The sequence below is a fragment of the Eretmochelys imbricata genome, chromosome 2 (genome assembly GCF_965152235.1).
Source record: "Eretmochelys imbricata isolate rEreImb1 chromosome 2, rEreImb1.hap1, whole genome shotgun sequence".
In the NCBI taxonomy this organism is placed as follows: Eukaryota; Metazoa; Chordata; order Testudines; family Cheloniidae; genus Eretmochelys; species Eretmochelys imbricata.
The window spans coordinates 22,827,145-22,833,402 of record NC_135573.1 but is presented as its reverse complement, the minus strand read 5'-3'; the positions used below and the strand labels follow the sequence as shown (position 1 = coordinate 22,833,402).

General features: G+C 47.9%; 2 non-coding genes across 2 annotated transcripts; both read right to left on the bottom strand.

Annotated features, from left to right (window-relative positions):
- Positions 1 to 781: 781 nt before the first annotated feature.
- Positions 782 to 974, bottom strand: LOC144261688 (U2 spliceosomal RNA). Its single transcript, XR_013345390.1, has one exon. It is a non-coding gene; the product is annotated as a U2 spliceosomal RNA (small nuclear RNA).
- Positions 975 to 5,696: 4,722 nt separating this feature from the next.
- On the bottom strand, positions 5,697 to 5,889 carry LOC144261690 (U2 spliceosomal RNA). Its single transcript, XR_013345392.1, has one exon. It is a non-coding gene; the product is annotated as a U2 spliceosomal RNA (small nuclear RNA).
- Between the last annotated feature and the right edge of the window lie 369 nt (positions 5,890 to 6,258).

Genomic DNA, 6,258 nt, shown 5'->3' with positions numbered 1-6,258 from the left:
TGATGGTCCTTAATGGGCCATCAAACAGGCTAGGCAGAGCTGACACCAACTTGTCTGGTGTGTGAGCCAGAAGCATAGCATAGGTTTGAAATACAGACAGTATAGAGCCAATACTTATAACTTTAAATACAAAAATGATACATGCAAACAAATAGCATCCTCATAACCATCAAAACATAACCTTGTCTTCGACACCTTATTTGACCCCCTCTATACAAGATTTAATACCACGACAGGACCTTGGTTGCAAAAACGTTCTATACGGTCCCAGTTCAAGTCAATAACGTCACACCCCTAACTCCCCGCAGTAACTCTATACCGCAGCCCCAATGCTCTTGTCTTGATCCTACAAACCAAGATACATGGGACATGGGCTGGGTGGGGAAAAGTCTGTGTAACTCACACAGCTGTTGAGATACATGTGACCTCAAATATTACTGATCCCCGCCCCGCTCCTCCCAAAACAAACAAACAAAAAACCAACCAACCGACTCCCCAACAGACCCACAGTCTGGAAAGCATTTGTCCCTCATTACTGTTGAAAAGACTCACAGCAGAAAGAAGGATCCCAGCTTCTCAAACAATCCTCTAGTGACACAAAGAACCCTACATCTGTAGCCCCACAAAACACTCCCAAGCAATTGCAAGAATACTTTGTCACAAAGAAACCACAGCGGTACAGATTTCAGATTTCTCAACTACTTGAAAAAAATCTGCTTTAAAGAAACATCATCACAGTAAAACTCTTTCTACTTTTCAAACCACAACATTCTTCCCCAAAAGGAGATGCACTGTTCCTGGAGACACTGCAATACCAGGTCAATGCATGGGGTGGGCAGAGCAAGCTCCTAGTCCAGCCCCCTGTTCCAAAACTCAATTTAATATATAGTCCTTAAATAAAGGACATATCAGATATTAAACTGATAAGAACAGGTACTACACTTGATCTGAGCTCCAAGGAGCGGAGAAGCAATGCTGAGAGCCTGCGACGCACCGCACACCTCTGCGCCCACCGCTTTCTACCTCACCGTGACGAGCTCCCAGACACGCAACAAACACCGTAACTAGGTAACTCTAAGTGAGGAACCCTTCCCCACAATGACTCCCGTGGAAGAATTCAAAGCAAGAACCCTTAACACACAATTCTGTTCAAAGACAGACAAGTCTTGCAGCCGCCTTCCTCTTGCTGGTTTCCCTGGACGCTCCTAATTTGCACAGACCCACCCACTGACGTGGGACTAGCAATCTCTCACTGTTAACTCTTACAGCAAAACAGGGCAAAGAAAGCCTATGCAAGTGCTATACCGCAGCCCCAACGCTCTTTTCTGCTCCTTCCCACAGGCTGACCCCTCCCCCACAGCTCCCCACACCGCAGCCAGGGGCTGACCCCTCCTTCGCCCCGCCTCCCCCCACCACTGCCAGGATCTGGGGCTGACACCCTCCCCACACCGCTGCCAGGGGCTGGGGCTGGCCCCTATCCCCCCCCAAGCTCCATTCTACCTGGGGCTAGGGCTAGGGCCCCGCCCCCGACAAGCCCTGCTGCCTGACACCTCGTGTCGCCACTCTTCCCCCCCACACACACACACGCACGTTCCTCCACGCCCCGCTAGGGGGTCGCACCGGACTTTTTTGCTAAACTGGGCATTTGTTTATTTGCTCTTGCCAACTCATCAGTTGGCAAGAGCAAAGGGGATAAATGGCCGTTTTTGTCAAAAAAGGAAAAAAAAAAAAAAAAAAGGCAGGATGGCCGGAACAGAGCTTAAAAAGGGAACTGCTCCATCCAAACGGGGACGTATGGTCATCCTCTCTCCAGGCAAGTGGTCCTGAGGGAGTCTGGCCAGGGCTGGGGGCAGACCCCGACCTGGCTAATCGCACCACTCCCGAGAGGACGGAGTGATTCCCCGTCCTGGCACTGGACCGGCCCCGGCCGCGCTGCCAGCTCAGCCTGGCAGACACCATAAACGGCAGAGTAATGGAGGCCGTTAGAGGCCAAAAGTCATCCTTCAAAATTTGGAAATCAAATCCTAGTGAGGATAATAGGAAGGTGCACGAACTCTGGCCGGGTAAGTATCAAAGTATAACAAGTCAGGCCAAGAAAGAATCTGAGAAGCAACGTGCTAACGACACAAAAGCTAACCATAAGAATGTTTTAAAGTACATCAGAAGCAGGCAGCCTGCCAAAGAGGCGGTGGGGCCACTAGCTGACAAAGGAGCACTCTAGGAAGACAAGGCCATTGCAGAGGAGCTTCATGAATTCTTTGCAGCTGTCTTCACTGCAGAGGACGGGAGGGAGAGTCCCACATCGGAGCTGTCCTTATTGGGTGACAAATCTGAAGTCCCATCCCAGTATAAGAGGTTTTAGAACAAATGGTTAAATTAAACAGGAATAAGTCACCAGGACCAGATGGCATTCGACCACGAGTTCTGAGGGAACTCAGAGATGAAATTGCACAACTACTAGCCGTAGTACGCAAGCTACCACTGAAGCAAGCCTCTGTTGCAGACGACTGGCAGGTAGCTAATGTAATGCCAATTTTTAAAATGGGCTCCAGGGGCGACCCTGGCAATTGCAGGCTGCTGAGCCTATCTTCAGTAACAGGCAAATTGGTAGTAAAGAATGATCAGGCACCCAGATAAACAGGATGTATTGGGAAAGGGTGAACACAGCTTTTGTAAAGGGAACTCCTACCTCACCAATCTTCTAGAATTCTTTGAGGATCTCAGCAAGCATGTGGATAAGGATGATTCAGTCGATACTGCGAACTGGGATTTTCAGAAAGCCTTTGACGGGGTCCCTCACCGAAGGCTCTAAAAGAAAACTTAAGTGGTTATGGGATAAGCGCGTAAGAACGGCCAAACTGGGTCAGACCAAAAGTCCATCTAGCCCAGTATCCTGTCTTCTGACAGCGGCCAATGCCAGGGGCCCCAGAGGGAATGAACGGAACAGGCAATCATCCATCCCCTGTCGCCCATTCCCAGCTTCTGGCAAATAGGGGTTAGCTAGGGATACCACTGGCTAAGCGCCATCAATGGACCTATCCTCCATGAATTTATCTAGTTCTTTTTTGAAACCTGTTATGTTCTTGGCCTTCGCAACGTCCTCTGGCAAAGAGTTCCGCAGGTTGACTGTGTGTTGTGTGAAGAAATACTTTCTTTTGTTTGTTTTAAACCGGCTGCCTGTAAATTTAATTTGGTGACCCCTAGGTCTTGTATTATGAGAAGGAGTACATAACACTTCCTTATTTACTTTCTCCACGCCAGTCATGATTTTATAGACCTCCATCGTATCCCCTCTTAGTCGGCTCTTTTCCAAGCTGAAAAGGCCCAATCTTAAGAATCTCTTCTTATACAGAAGCTGTTCCATACCCCCTCATCATTTTTCTTGCCCTTTTCTGAATCTTTCCAATTCCAATATGCCTTTTTTGAGATGGGGCGACCGCATCAGCACGCAGGTATTTTCTGTCTTATTATCTATCCCTGTCTTAATGATTCCCAACACTCCACTGCACATTCAGTGGATGTTTTCAGAGAACTGTCCACAATGACTCCTAGGTCTCTTTCTTGAGTGGTAACAGCTCATTTAGACCCTTCCCCTCCCCCTCCCCCGCCCCCAATCGTTTTATAGGTATAGCTGGGATTATGTTTTCCAGTGTGCGTTACTTTGCATTGATCAACACTGACTTTCCTCTGCCATTTTGTTGCCCAGTCCCCCAGTTTTGCGAGAGCTCTTTGTAGCTCTTGGCAGTCTGCTTTGGCCTTAACTATTCTGAGTAGTTTTGTATCGTCTGCAAATTTTGCCACCTCACTGTTTACCCCTTTCCCCCGGTCATTTATGAATAAGTTGAACGGTACTGGTCCCAGTACAGACCCCTGGGGATAAGAGGGAAGATCCTCTTCTCTGACACTGGCAGACCAGGTGCCAGCTTATGCCAAGGCCCCTAGAAAAGTGACAAATGCATGGCTGGAAACTAGTCTTGCTCACCTGTGTGTTAGTGTTGTTAAAACGGGCATTATTTTTATAAAAATGTGTTTCGTGTTTAGACTTTATGAAAAGCTGGTGAGTTGCTGCATGCATTCTTCTCACCTATAATATCTGTATCCCACGTTATAAGGTGATATATAAGCCTTGGCTCTAAAACTGTAAACCCCCTGGCCGCCACCAGTCAGGAGAGAAGCATTCCCAAGTGTGAAATGCTAGTTTACCAGAAGAGGAGTCATCTCCTTTCCACCAAGAGAAGACCCTGAGACAACAGACAAGCCACTGTGGATCATCCGTGGACAAAAGGCTTGGCTGATTGCTCCGCCTCACACCCCCACCCACGAGGAGGCGGAGACCTGCACAAACACTTGCCCCACCAGCTCTGGGGGGAATGGAATAAAAATCCCTGTCAAGAAGAAACTGTTGTCCCTATGCTGCTTGGACTTCAGGGGGATGGCATGCCTTACAAGCATAAGCATAAGCAAGGGATCCCGGCTGTTTGGCTAGGGTTAACCCTAAAGGATCTACAGAGCTTGCATGTTCCAGCAGCTTCTACTACTTTTTGAAACCTCAGACTGTAACTCCTTTGTGTGTATGTTTACCTGCTTTAACCTGGTAAATAATTTCTTATTTCTTTTCCTAGTTCGGAAAGATTTAGCTAGTTTATTATAGGATTGGCCACGAACATTGTCTTCGGTTTGAGATCTGAGGTGCAATTCAGCTGGCTGAGTGACCAGTCCGAGGGACCGGAATATTGTTATGGTTTTTGGTGCAAGGGACCATCTGTCACAAAGGCAGGCTCACCTGGGTGGCAAGATGGATTCAGGGTGCCCAAGGGGGCTGTCTGTGACTCCATGTTAAGGCTGTTCTAGTGGAGTTCACATTTGATACTTGGTTGGTGAAATGGAAGTCCGGAACACACAACCACGAGGAGCCCCCTGCTGTCTGCCAGCCCTGGGTGTCCGGGGCTCCTGCTCTCTGGAGCCCTGGCTGCACTAGAAAGGTAAGTTTCTATCTTGCCTGGTTCAGAAACCGGAAGGGAAATAAAGAGAACCCACATTACAATTTTTTTTTTAAAGAATCCTCATGATTTTTAAGCCAATCTCGTGATTTTGGGGAGTCTGACTCATGATTTTCCAATGGTCAGGGTGGCAACGCTGAGAAGTTAAGGATTATTATTTAGCGTTTACATTACAGTAGGTTCGGGGGTGGGGGGGAAGAATCAGGATTGGGACCCCTGTGTGCCGGGCGCAGCATGACACCTAGTGCCTTGTCTTGATCTTACAAACCAAGATACATGGGACATGGGCTGGGTGGGGAGAAGTCTGTGTAACTCACACAGCTGTTGAGATACGTGTGACCTCAAATATTACTGATCCCCGCCCCGCTCCTCCCAAAACAAACAAACAAAAAACCAACCAACCGACTCCCCAACAGACCCACAGTCTGGAAAGCATTTGTCCCTCATTACTGTTGAAAAGACTCACAGCAGAAAGAAGGATCCCAGCTTCTCAAACAATCCTCTAGTGAGACAGAGAACCCTACATCTGTAGCCCCACAAAACACTCCCAAGCAATTGCAAGAATACTTTGTCACAAAGAAACCACAGCGGTACAGATTTCAGATTTCTCAACTACTTGAAAAAAATCTGCTTTAAAGAAGCATCCTCACAGTAAAACTCTTTCTACTTTTCAAACCAGAACATTCTTCCCCCAAAAGGAGATGCACTGTTCCTGGAAACACTGCAATACCAGGTCAAGGCATGGGGTGGGCAGAGCAAGCTCCTAATCCAGCGCCCTGTTCCAAAAATCAATTTAATATACAGTCCTTAAATAAAGGACATATCAGATATTAAACTGATAAGAACAGGTACTACACTTGATCTGAGCTCCAAGGAGCTGAGAAGCGATGGTGAGAGCCTGCGACGCACCGCACACCTCTGCGCCCACCGCTTTCTACCTCACCGTGACGAGCTCCCAGACACGCAACAAACACCATAACTAGGTAACTCTAAGTGAGGAACCCTTCCCCACAATGACTCCCGTGGAAGAATTCAAAGCAAGAACCCTTAACACACAATTCTGTTCAAAGACAGAAAAGTCTTGCAGCCGCCTTCCTCTTGCTGGTTTCCCTGGACGCTCCTAATTTGCACAGACCCACCCACTGACGTGGGACTAGCAATCTCTCACTGTTAACTCTTACAGCAAAACAGGGCAAAGAAAGCCTATGCAAGTGCTATACCGCAGCCCCAACGCTCTTTTCTGCTCCTTCCCACAGGC